Source organism: Dama dama, chromosome 19 (genome assembly GCF_033118175.1).
Source record: "Dama dama isolate Ldn47 chromosome 19, ASM3311817v1, whole genome shotgun sequence".
Lineage (NCBI taxonomy): Eukaryota > Metazoa > Chordata > Mammalia > Artiodactyla > Cervidae > Dama > Dama dama.
Genome location: NC_083699.1, coordinates 79,050,499 through 79,063,956, shown reverse-complemented (window position 1 = coordinate 79,063,956; position 13,458 = coordinate 79,050,499). Strand labels below are relative to the sequence as shown.

The following is a 13,458-nucleotide window of genomic DNA, read 5'->3' as shown; positions in this document are numbered from 1 at the left end:
AGAGTGGAATCTTAGCTTCCTGAATGCACCTAGTAGAATGTAATAAATACTCCGCAGTTAAACCAGTGGAGGAAAGGAGGGATGGCTCTATTTGCAACCACTTTTTGAAACTGTAAGAATAAAACCATGAAACAAGAAGAAATGACCCCTTCTAAAGTCTTTACATTCAGAGGCATGAATCATTATTACAAATAAGAGGATTTAGGACCAAAAGCAAACAAAGTAAGATGCCTTGGCCACCAGACTCTACTATTCACATAAAGTTATTGTGGACACAGTGAAGGGGACAAATATAAGCATTCTTCCTGGGAATTTCTTCTTTTAAAGAAAATACTAGTAGGGAGATCAGGCAAGAGGGATAGAATATATAGGAATGACATTATTGGCAAGCTGAGGAAAATGTTAAAGTTCTAAGGCTATGAAGGTTTTTGAGATGTAGTTCACACTAAGGTTCTACTTACTCACATGAATATGAAGCATTTCTTAAAAAACAAACAACAACAACAAAAAAACACAAGGAAAGGCCACCCAGTTAAGCTGTTGCCAGGAAGTGCTACCTAAGTTACTCGAAGCAATATTATTACCAACTAGAAATATTGTTGCTGCTGTTCAGTTGCTAAGTCATGTTTGACTCTTCGTAACCCCATGGACTGCAGCCCGCCTGGTGCCTCTGTCCGTGGGATTTCCCAGGCAAGAAAACTGGAGTGGGTTGCCATTTCCTTCTCCAGGGGATCTTCCTGATCCAAGGGTCAAACCTGTGTCTCCTGCACTGGCAGGTGGATTCTTTACCACTGAGCCACCAGGAAAGTCCGGTTGGTGCTTATAATGGTCTTCAACCAAGAAAGGCTAAGAATGGATTTGTTGGTCCATTCAAAATCCAAGATCCCAAAAAAGCACAGTGATATCAATTCCAATTTGCTAATGGGAGCCTAGAAATAAGAAATATCCTTGGGGAAGGGAGAAAGTTAAGTAATGGTACTCGCTCTACCTTATTAAAACCATGGCATTTAGGCTTTGTACACATTAGTTGTTGTTGCTGTTCAGTCGCTCAGCTGTGTCTGCCTCTTTGTGACCCTTTGGACTGCAGCACACCAGGCTTCCCTGTCTATCACCATCTCCCAAAGCTTGCTCATTCTCATGTCCATTGAGTCGGTGATGCCACCCAACCATCTCACTCTGCTCTTTCACCTTCATCTTTAGTTCTTCTTCACTTTCTACCACAAGGAGGAGAGTGAAAAAGTTGGCTTAAAACTCAACATTCAAAAGACGAAGATAATGGCATCTCGTCCCAGCACTTCATGGCAAATAGATGGGGAAACAATGGAAACAAACACTTTATTTTGGGGGCTCCAAAGTCACTGCAGGTGGTGACTATAGCCATGAAATTAAAAGAAGCTTACTCCTTGGAAGAAAAGTTATGACAAACCTAGACAGCACTTTAAAAAGCAGAGACATTACTTTGCCGACAAAGGTCCACCTAGTTAAAGCTATGGTTTTTCTATTAGTCAACTATGGATATAAGAGTTGAACTATAAGGAAAGCTGAGTGCCAGAGAACTGATGCTTTTGAACTGTGGTGTTGGAGAAGACTCTTGAGAGTCCCTTGGACTGCAAGGAGATCCAACCAGTCCATCCTAAAGGAAATCAGTCCTGAATACTCATTGGAAGGACGGATGCTGAAACTCCAATACTTTGGCCACCTGATGCGAAGAACTGACCCACTGGAAAAGACCCTGATGCTGGGAAAGATTGAAGGGAGGAGGAGAAGGGGACGACAGAGGATGAGATGGTTGGATGGCATCACTGGTTCAATGGACACAAATTTTAGCAAGGTCTGGGAGTTGATGATGGACAGAGAAGCCTGGCGTGCTGCAGTCCACGGGGTTGCAGAGTTGGACATGACTGTGTGACTGAACTGACTGACTTATAAACAAAATTATCCTTCTAAACTGTGAACCAGAGCACTGGTTTTCATCCCACTGTTGCTATTTTATGTCTAGTGCATGTGTGCTAAGTCATGTCCGACTCTTTGAGACCCCATGGACTGCAGCCTGCCAGGCTCCTCTGTCCATGGAATTTTCCCAGTAAGAATACTGGCGTGCATTGCTGTTTCCTATTCCAGGGAATCTTCTTGGCTCAGTGATCGAACCAGCATCTCTCATGTCTCTTGCATTGGCAGATGAATTCTTTACCACTGGTGCCACCTGAGTCTATTATTTTATGTGGGGAAAATATGGAATTCGGGGTTAGAGAATCAAGGTTTGAATCTAGCTCTGCCACCTCTTAAATGAGAAACTTGAGTGAGGGATTTGAACTTACTGAGCTTTATTTTTTTCTAGTGAAGCAGACAAAAGGTAATCTAACAGAGTAGCTATGAAGATTCAGTAACATGATTCTTATGAAAGCATCTGTGTATAGGGAAACTTTATCAAGTGTTCCATCAATTTCCACATCTGTAAAACTGAACTTTTCATCAACTGATTCCAAAATCCCTTGAAAGTAAAATACTTAGTGGATGTACAAAGCCCTGACAATTGAATGTTTTAAAATCTTTGCTATCTATGATTTTGCATAGAACACAAGAGGCAGTACTATGGAATTAAAACTGGCCAGCTCAAAACAAGAATTATTAATACACATATTCAAAAATGCCTTTGCCAATTCTTTAGGAAACTCACACTTTCTCTCAGAACTCCAACACAGTCTGTTCTCCCCTCCGGTCACCTATTACCAGTTGAGCAGCAGATGAAACAGAGTATTTGTACACAGGGGCCATGTTTTATAAAAATCTTTATTTGACTCACACTCAGAATGACAAAAGTATCACAGCAAGAGAAGTATATGAAAACCAAAATCTACCAAGAGGACAATTCAGGTCTCCAGCTTCATCTTCAAGCAGGGGCATGCACTCGCTGAGTAGACTTCCTGCCTCTCTTCCCCACCACCCTCGGCCTCTCCCTGGGTCTCTGTGTCTCTTCCACAGAGATGTCCATTCTCTGTCGTCCCACTTCCTCCCGCGTCCTCTCCCTGTCTATGACAGTTATCCATTCACTGACTCACTCATATTTTCTCCCTCTGTTTCTCTATCCCCCACACCCCACTTTCAGGAAAGAATATTTGCTTTCAAGATTGACTCTGAAAGAGTAAGACATATCATTTACATTGTTGCCCAGGGTATGGAAATGTGCTTGGATTTGTGTTTATATAAAAACATCTTTATAGTTGAAACAAAAGCTTCATGCATCAATATTTACCCATACTACAAATGACACACTCTGGCATCTATTCAATGATTTCTCTCTTTTTTTTTTTTCTTTTAATGCTAGTTGCAACTTGCTAAACTGATTTCTCAAACCAGAATTTGAAAAACACTGGTTTAGAATGCTGACTTTGGCATCAAAAAGACCCACATTTAAATTGAGGCTCTTAATGCTGGGTGTTATGTAAACTTCCTGCCGGTTCAGTTTTCTCATCTGTAGAGTGGGGATGGTAGCACTCATCTCATTGAATCATTGTGAACATTACATAGTATGATGCAGCTATTAATGCACACGGTATGTGTCCAGGAAATGTGAGCTACTGACATTTAACATAAAACTCTGTAGTTTTGTCTGTAATGCTCAACACCAGGAAGAAAATAAATATCAGGCAATCACAAATGGATGTCAAGTTAAAAATTTTAACAATATTTTAAATAGAATCACTTCTCAAAATCCACACAGTACCCAACTCCAAAGGCAGTAAGGAGTGGCTCCTCCCACTGCCCTTCTGACTGCTGGACTCCAGAGGGACCCTGGGCATTTTACACCCTCCTCTCCTCCCATCACATTCCTGTCTCTGGTTCCATCCTGGTTCTTCCAGGCAGCACAGAGGGAACCTCTACGACAGAGGTGAACAAACTTGCTCTGTAAAGGGCTTGACAGAAAAAGTGTTAGGTTTTGCAGGGTATACAGTCCCTGTCACAACTACCCAACTCTTTGTAGTGCGAAAGCAGACATAGACAATACATAAATGCATGAGCATGTGTGTTCCATTGGCTGTGAACTTCATTTAGAAAAGCAGGTGGCATCTGGATCATACCACAGCTCCACCCCACAGACAAGTGTTTCTCTTACTGAATATTGAGCCCTTCCCATAACATGGCTCCCTGCGCACAGTCAGTCCCTTTCTCTCTCCTTCAAGCATCCCCTCCCAGGGAGAAGAGGAGGGAAGAAATGGACAGGTGTCCAAGTCATGAAATAGACCAGGATGAACCCATCACCAGTGTTTCTTACTCAAATACCACTAACTTGGTGAGGCTCAGAAAAGGGTGCATTTCAAATGGAAAAATTGGAAGAAAGAAGTCAGCTCATGCTGTTTGTCAAACTGTGTGTTTTGCAGACACTGGTCCAGTGTGAAGCCTTGTTAGGCGAAGGCTCATTTCTGCTGTCACGGAGGGGAAAATGGTCTGAGATAAATAGCTTTCATTTTCTCATACCCTGAAGTCAGCCTCCTGATAGATGCTTGGGAGCAGCATCCAGATCTCCACTACACTGGGGGGTGGTGACAGATACATTTACGCAGGAATCTAACAATGGCTGCCTGAGCTTGGACACAGTTGTTGCAAATCCATGCTGGAGAAAAAGAGAGACAGTTAACCCGTCCTGGGAAAAGGCTGCTCTTTGTCAGACCCTTCAACAGAGACCCTAATAAAGCCCTTCCTCTAAGACTTAAGTGAGCAGCAGGACCACCTGCAGGGCTTGTTAAAACATATACCGCTGCACCTCACATAGAGCCCTGATCCAGCAGGTCAGGGGGGAGGCCTGGAAACGTGCATTTCTGACAAGTTCCAGGGGGATGCTGGTGCTGCTGGCCTGAGGGCCACAATGTGAAAACTTCTGCTCCAGGATGTGACTAGTTCAAACAAAAGTACTAGTATATACTATTATAGAAGCACCATAATAAAATGCATAAGGCTTTATAATATCTCCACACCTTACAACATTTATATGTTACAGACAATTAATGAAGAAATAAACTTTACTTTTGTTGTTGCTACTGTTCAGCCACTAAGTTGTGTCTGATTCTTTTGCAACACCATGGACTATAGCCCGCCAGGCTCCACTGTCCATGGGATTTCCCAGGCAAGAATACTGGAGTGGGTTGCCATTTCCTTCTCCAGGGGATCTGAGCTCAAATCGTCCTGATATTAGTTGTCTCACTACTCACAATCTCTATAGAGTTATAGAGGCCTATTCCCATTTTAATGATGGGGAATAACAAAACCATGAATTAGCAGGCCAGAGTCACAGCACTTCATAGATTGTTTTTAAACACACATTCGTATCCATTATTCTACTTTATCACTGCAACAGTGATTCAACTTAGACCAGGACAACCTTTTTATCTCAATTTTTAGATAAGGTGAGAGACAGGCTAATAACCAACCACATGTCACACAGCTGAATACATGGCAGAATAGAATGTAAATTACCTGAATCCCGTCTTTATTCCACTGCATTAGTGCTATTTTATGGTTGCTGTTGTTCAGTCACTCAGCCATGTTCGATTCTCTGTGACCCCATGGACTGCAGTATATCATCCTTCCCTGTCTTTCACTATCTCCAGTAGTTTCCTCAAATTCTTGTCCATTGAGTCGATGATGCCATCCAACCATATTATCCTCTCTCATCCCCTTCTCATGTCCTCAGTCTTTCCCAGCATCAGGGTCTTTTCCAGTGAGTCAGCTCTTTGCATCAGGTGGCCAAAGTATTGGAGCTGCAGCTTCAGCATCAGTCCTTCCAATGAATATTCAGGATTGGTTTCCTTTAGGACTGACTGGTTTGATCTCCTTGCAGTCCAAGGGACTCTCAAGAGTCTTCTCCAACACCACAGTTCAAAAGCATCAATTCTCAGCCTTTTTTATGGTCTCTCACATATGAACATGACTACTGAAAAAACATAGCTTTGACTAGATGGATGTTTGTCAGCAAAGTGATGTCTCTAGGCTGTCATAGCTTTTCTTCCAAAGACTAAGCGTCTTTTAATTTCATGGCTGCAGTCACCATCCATGGTGATTTCAGAGCCCAAGAAAATAAAGTCTGTCACTGTTTCCCTTGTTTCCCCATCTATTTGCTATGAAGTGATGGGACCAGATGCCATGGTATTAGTTTTTTGAATGTTGGGTTTTAAGTCAAATTTTTCACTTTCTTCTTTCACCTTCATCAAGAAGCTTTTTAGTTCCTCTTCACTTTCTGCCATTAAGGTGGTGTCATCTGCATATCTGAGGTTATCAGTATTTCTCCCAGCAGTCTTAATACCAGCTTGTGATTGATCCAGCTCAACATTTCACATGATGTACTCTGCATATAAGTTAAATAAGGAGGGTGACAATATATAGCTTTGACATACTCCTTTCTCAATTTTGAACCAGTCCGTTGTTCCATATCCGGTTTTAACTGCTGTTTCTTGATCTGCCACAGGTTTCTCAGGTGGCAGACAAGGTAGTCTGGTATTCCCAACTCTTTAAGAATTTTCCAGTTTGTTGTGATCCACACAATCAAAGGCTTTAGTGTAGTTAATGAAGCAGAAGTAGATGTTTTTCTGGAATTTACTTGCTTTATCTATGATCCAATGGATGTTGGCAATTTGATCTCTTGTTCCTCTGCCTTTTCTAAATCCAGATTGTACATCTAGAATTTCTTGGACCTTGTACTGCTGAAGCCTAGCTTGAAGGCTTTTGAGCATTACCTTGTTAGCATGTGAAATGAGCACAGTTGTGTGGCAGTTAGAACATTCTTTGGCATTGCCCTTCTTTGAGACTGGAATGAAAACTGACCTTTTCCAGTCCTGTGGCCACTGCTGAGTTTTCCAAATTTGCTGTCATATCACATGCAGCACTTTAACAGCATCATCTTTCAGGATTTGAAATAACTCAGCTGGATTTCCATCACCTCCACTAACTTTGTTCATGGTAAGGCTTCCTAAGGCCCACTTGACTTCACACTCCAGGATGTCTGGCTCTAGGTGAGTGACACCACCATTATGGTTATCTACATCATTAAGGCCTTTCTGTACAGTTCTTCTGTGTCTTCTTGCCACCTCTTCTTAATCTCTTTTGTTTCTGCTAGGTCCTTACCACTTCTGTCCTTTATTGTGCCCATCTTTTCATGAAATATCCCCTTGGTAACTCTAATTTTCTTGCAGAGATCTCTAGTCTCTCCCATTCTATTGCTTTCCTCTATCTATTTGCATCAAAAAATGGAGAAGCCCTATACAGTAAGCAAAACAAGACCAGGAGCTGACTCTGGGTCAGATCATGAGCTCCTTATTGCAAAGTTAAGACTTAAATTGAAGGAAGTAGAGAAAACTACTAAGCCATTCAGGTATGACCTAAATCAAATCCCTTATTAAACAGTGGAAATGACAAATAGATTCAAGGGCTTAGATCTGATAGACAGAGTGCCTGAAGAACTATGGACGGAGGTCTACAACATTGTACAGGAGGCGGTGACCAAAATCATCCCAAGAAAAAAGAAACACAAGAAGGCAAAATGGTTGTCTGAGGAAGCCTTACAAATAGTTGAGAAAAGAAGAGAAGCAAAAGGCAAAGGAGAAAGGAAAAGATATACCTAATTGAATGCAGAGTTCCAAAGGATAGCAAGGAGAGATAAGAAAGCCTTCTTAAGTGAACAAGACAAAGAAATTTTATGATTAGCTAGGAATTTTCATCTACTTATGACACTATTTTCATCATTATTTTCATGTTTCCATCATTATTTATGAAATTTAAATGTCATAAATAATAATTGTGATTATCTTCCTCAAAACTCTTTTAAAAGTGTCATACAACAAGGGATAGACCTTTGACTTAATGAGATAGAAAACTGAAGCACAGTCATTCTGGTAAATTATCTGAAGGGAGCTAGGACTATTGAATGCCAGGGGCCCTCACTCAGTCTCAATCCCACTGTTACTCAGTCCAACTCTGTCTCAGATGTGTTCAAGGTGGACTGTGGGTCAGGATCACCTGGAGGCCTTTGTAAAACAGATTCTTGGCCCCAAAGCCCACTGATTCAGATTTAGCTGCTCTGAGGTGGGGCTTGAACTCTACACAAAGATGCTGCAACATACTATGAGAACTACTGCTCTATCTTTTGGACCTTCAAGGAGAAAATGACATACAACTGTTTAAAGATAAATTCCCCAACACTTTGTCTATTATTGCACCAGCACTTTAAACTTCTAAAATGATCAGGAATGTATTAAAGGATTTTGTAAAGAGCCAATAAGGTAAGAACTTTGCTTAAAGGCAAAACCAAATTTCCTTTAAAGGAACTTAGTTATGTGGGAGGAATTTCTCAGCCTGTAAGCTCACCACTACCCTAAATGATTCTAACCATCCAATACATATGATTTGAGCAAATGTGGGGAGCAAGCTTAGCACAATGGTTCTCAAAAGCATGTCCTAGAAGAGAAATAATAGCAGCATTGCCCAGGATCTTATTAAAAACGCAGATTCTCGGACCTCCCAGACCTACTGGATCAGAAACTGCAGTGAGGGTCCAGCAATTCACACTTTAACAAGTCCTCCAGAGGATCGCGACACACATTTAAATTTATGAACCACTGATTTAGCACAATGTAGATAGTAAGCTCCCACAGGACAGGAGTTGTGCTCATCTTCTTCTTCATGGCATCTCAAATCCAAAAGCAGACATTCAAACTTCTTGTTGAAGAAGTGAATGCTTACATCTATAAGAGATGAGAACTTTCAAACTACCACACAGTATCTCCTGCAAAGAATTTTCTGATGTTTATTTTAGGGAGGGTCAGCAGAAGGGAGGAGGAAGATCAGTAAAAGATAAGGAATTTTTTTTTCCCCGAAAGACGTACTCTTTCCCAGTTTCTCACATCTTCTGACCTTATATCTCAGATGGAGTCATAACTCCAAACAGTAAAGTATGTCTTCCTCATACTACCATCTCCAGCTATATTCCACAGGCCTGCAAGTTTGAGGACTCAGTTTAATAGTGCCCAGCCTGTGATAGCACTCACATTAGACAGTGGCTTCCGTCAGGTGCCCCAGACGCTGCTCCAGCTGCAAGAACACCCTGACTCTCTCTGCATGTCTAACAATACTGTCGGGACTGATTAATGTCTGAGGACCAAATGACTTGTGATTTGGGAAATCCAATATTTAAAATGCATTTTTAATTGCACTTTTCTGCCTCTTCTCTAAGGAAGTCAACAATACCCACAAGACACTTTTTATGATGTTTTTGCTATATCCTGTAATCAGGGGGTACGTGTGGTGGGGGACAATCTCTTCTTAAAGAGAGGATTATCTGTATTTTAGCTACAGTGAGGCAAGTTGGGGTCTTGGTAGCAGGCAGCTGCCCAGAGATACCCTTCTTTATTTTTCCTTTCTTTCCTAATTTTCTGAAGGAGGCAATGGCTTTATTATACTGAGCCAGAAAATATTGAGCCAAGTTATAATAAACACAAGCCATGATCTACTGTTAGATCATGATGTGGCCTCTCCAAAGACCATGTTCAATGCCGGTGCTCAAAACGACATCATAATTACACTGACAAGGTAGATCTAAGAATTTCTTATTTCCCTAAAACAGCCTGTGTTGATACGAAAAAGATTGCCCTAATTCATTTTTTAATAAAAAACATTTTAAATAAAGACATCATTTCACATGTAGGGAAAACCTGAGGTTAATGTGCTACAACATTCTCAAACAACAGGGTAAAAGACAACACTTTTAGACGGCACTTAGATACAGACATTGTCTATGCTGAGCTGGCTAGGTTTCCCCAAGGAGCTCCATCTCATGTAAGGTGGGCACAAATTAGGGTAAAAAAGACAGAAATGGAGCCCAAGTTAACTGGTAATATCTGCGCTTCTGAGAAAGACTGCAGAATATGATCAGGAGGATTAGCTACAGAGACTCAAGCTCAACTCTGTTGTTTATTGACTGTATCACCTTGGGCACCCACTTCACCCCAGTGGCCACAGTTTACTGACTTGTAAGTGGGTGTGGTGAACGCTACTGATGTTCCATTCCACCCAAAGCTCCTTAACAAACACATTCCACCTGCGAGTGTTGGCCTGCTCATCCTCCAGATGCTGAGTTATGGTCTGCTAGGTTTGCCACGAAAGAATGCTTAAACAACAGAAATGTATTTTCTCATAGTTCTGGAGGCTAGAAGTACAAGATCAAGGTTCTGGCAACTTTGGTTTCACCTTTGCTTGCAAGTGTGCTGGCATCTCTTGTGTCCAAGGCTCCTCTTCTTATAAGGACACTAGTCAGAATGGATTTGGGCCTTGCCCTAAAAGTCTCATTTCAACTTAATTGCTTCTTTAAAGGCCCAGTCTCCAAATACAGTCACATTTTGAGGTCTTGGGGGTTAGGGCTTCAACAACTAAATTTTAGGGGAACACAGTTCAGTCCATACCAACTTCTAACAGGGCACAGATGCCTCCTTCTCTAGACAACTGCTCTTAGATCAAAGAATTACCTTATCAAAGAGGTTACATCTCACCACCACCCAGGAACAGTTCTGGCCAATGGCTGACTAACTCAAGATGGAACCAACTCTGAGGTGTCGCTCATGTTTGAGCTACTGTGGGGTCAGGCAGAGCTAGTCTGTACCTGGATCACATTTTTGCTCAGCAATCTCCACTACCCTGTCCAGACTCAACCCTCATCATACTCTACCCAAGAAGATACACACTACAGAATAACCATCTCAGCCTCTCCTTCTAAGCAACCCAACCAAAGATTAGGGGTATTAAAATAATATTAATAATACCTTAAATCATAGATACAATGTAAAATTTTATAAAAGCTAATAATGTAAACACTCCTTAAAGGAAAATAACCAGATGCCAACAAGATTATATTCTTTTATATTATACATTTAATCCTTAGATTTTCTAGAAAACAATAGAGCCCATATCTATGGATACTGCTAAAGGAAATCCTTTCTCGGGTATCAGTTATATTTCAGACAGCTATATATTTTACCTCTTGAGGTCTAGTATACTTGTCCTGCTTACTTCAGTTCAGTTCAGTCGCTCAGTTGTATCCGACTCTTTGTGACCCCATGAATTGCAGCACGCCAGGCCTCCCTGTCCATCACCAACTCCCGGAGTTTAATCAAACTCATGTCCATTGAGTTGGTGATGCCATCCAACCATCTCGTCTTCTGTCATCCCCTTCTCCTCCTGCCCCCAATCCCTCCCAGCATCAGGGTCTTTTCGAATGAGTCAACTCTTCGCATGAGGTGGCCAAAGTATTGGAGTTTCAGCCTCAGCATCAGTCCTTCCAATGAACACCCAGGACTGATCTCCTTTAGGATGGACTGGTTGGATCTCCTTGCAGTCCAAGGGACTCTCAAGAGTCTTCTCCAATACCACAGTTCAAAAGCATCAATTTTTCAGCACTCAGCTTTCTTCACAGTCTAACTATCATGCGGGGAGCCGGCCTGCTCAAGGCCCAAAAAGGCCCTGGGAAAGCCTTGAAAGAGGCCATTCCCTGTCCCTCCACCCCATGATAAAGTAGTAAAACATTTGCCAGGTCTCCTTTGTTCTTCCTTGAGAAAAACGTAGTAGTGACCTTCACTTAGTAGTTTATCTTGTAATGCCAAAAACAAGATGTAAGCTTCTGCAATCACTTAAGACAAAGAATTGTATTGATGTGACAAACACCAGATGGCATTTTTTATGAACTATGTTTTCTGCTTGTACTAGTATAAAGGTAGCTGTTTTACTCAATAAAGTTGCTGACTTGCCTAAAGAGCATTCAGCCCTCTCGACCCCATCCTTTACTTTCAGCTTCTTTTCCTCAGGCTTCCATGCTGCTGCGGTCGGGACTTGTTCTCTTTGCCGGCTGGTCCCGACACTCTCACATCCATATATGGCCACTGGAAAAACCATAGCCTTGACTAGACAGACCTTTGTTGCCAAAGTAATGTCTCTGCTTTTTAATATGCTATCTAGGTTGCTGCTTAAGATCTTCTTAAAATGTTCTATATAGCATAATGTCCTGCACCTAGTAGGTACTAATAAATGACCATTATGATTACCATTTGTTGCTGTTTAGTTGCTAAGTTGGGTCCAGCTCTTTGTGACGCCATGGACTACAGCATGCCAGGCTCCTCTGTCCTTCACTATCTCCCAAAGTTTGCTCACACTCGTGTCCATTTACTCAGTGATGTTATCCAGCCATCTCATCCTCTGCCTCTATTTCTCCTTTTACCTTCAGTCTTTCCCAGCATCAGGGTCTTTTCCAATGAGTCGACTCTTCACATCAGGTGGCCAAAGTATTAGAGCTTCAGCTCCAGCATCACTCTTCCAGTGAATATTCAGGGTTGATTTCCTTTAGAATTGACTGGTTTGATGTCCCTGAAGACCACGAGACTCTCAAGAGTCTTCTCCAGCATCACAGTCTGAAAGCATCAATTCTTAGGTGCTAAGCCTTCTTTATGGTCCAGCTTTCACATCTGTATATGACTACTGGAAAAACAATAGCTTTAACAATACGGACCTTTGTCAGCAAAGTGACGTCTCTGCTTTTTAACATACTGTCCAGGCTTGTCACAGCTTTCCTTCCAAGGAGCAAGCACCTTTGAATTTCACGGCTGTAGTCACCATCTGCAGTGATTTTGGAGCCCAAGAAAATGAAATCTGTCACTGCTTCCACTTTTTCTCCGTCTATTTGCCATGAAGTGATAGGACTGGATCCCATGATCTTAGTTTTTTTAATGTTGAGTTTCAAGCCAGCTTTTTAACTTTCCTCTTTCACCTTCATCAAGAAGCTTAAAGGTTCTCTTCACTGTCTGTCACAAGACTGGTATCATCTGCATATCTGAGGTTATTGATATTTCTCCCAAAAATCTTAAAAAAGCAGCATTTATACAAAAAGGGCCAACTGCAGAGCTAGAGAAACTACTCCTTGGGCAGAGGCAGCTTGACTCCATCAAGTAAACAAGGATCATTCCTAAACCCCAGGTTTCTGGCCTCCTAGGAGCCAGTAAAGGCACCAGTCTCTCACCTCTGGACACATCTTCCCTACACTATTAGAAGGAAAGAACTGACCCTGAAACTTTGATCTTTTGGAAACAGCATTTTGTCAATTTCTAAACCTCAACTTAAATTGGATTTTATTTTTCCTTTCCAATTTTTAAAAGCCATCTCCACCCCCACAGTGAACTGGTTTATCAGGGTTATGAGGTGAGTCATCAGCTAGGCCTAGAATAGTTTCCATCAGCAGCTACTAAGACTGGTCATTGGAGATTGTAAGTTACGGGGGAGAAGGGTGTACCCTAAGACCAGTGATCACTGCTTCCCTGTGGCAAGTCATCCCTTTTATGGGGACCAGGGGCCCCAGCTTGAGGTCCTGGGGAGGCTATATGCCATACACCAAGGGGCTGCTGCAGAAGCAGCATTTCATTATGCAGCCCCCTT

The 13,458-nt window shown here is 41.9% G+C and overlaps 1 protein-coding gene across 6 annotated transcripts in view; it reads right to left on the bottom strand.

Annotated features, from left to right (window-relative positions):
- The window catches only part of NEK11 (NIMA related kinase 11), a 279,485-nt gene that overhangs the window by 96,142 nt on the left and 169,885 nt on the right, over positions 1-13,458 (bottom strand). The window lies entirely within an intron of this gene.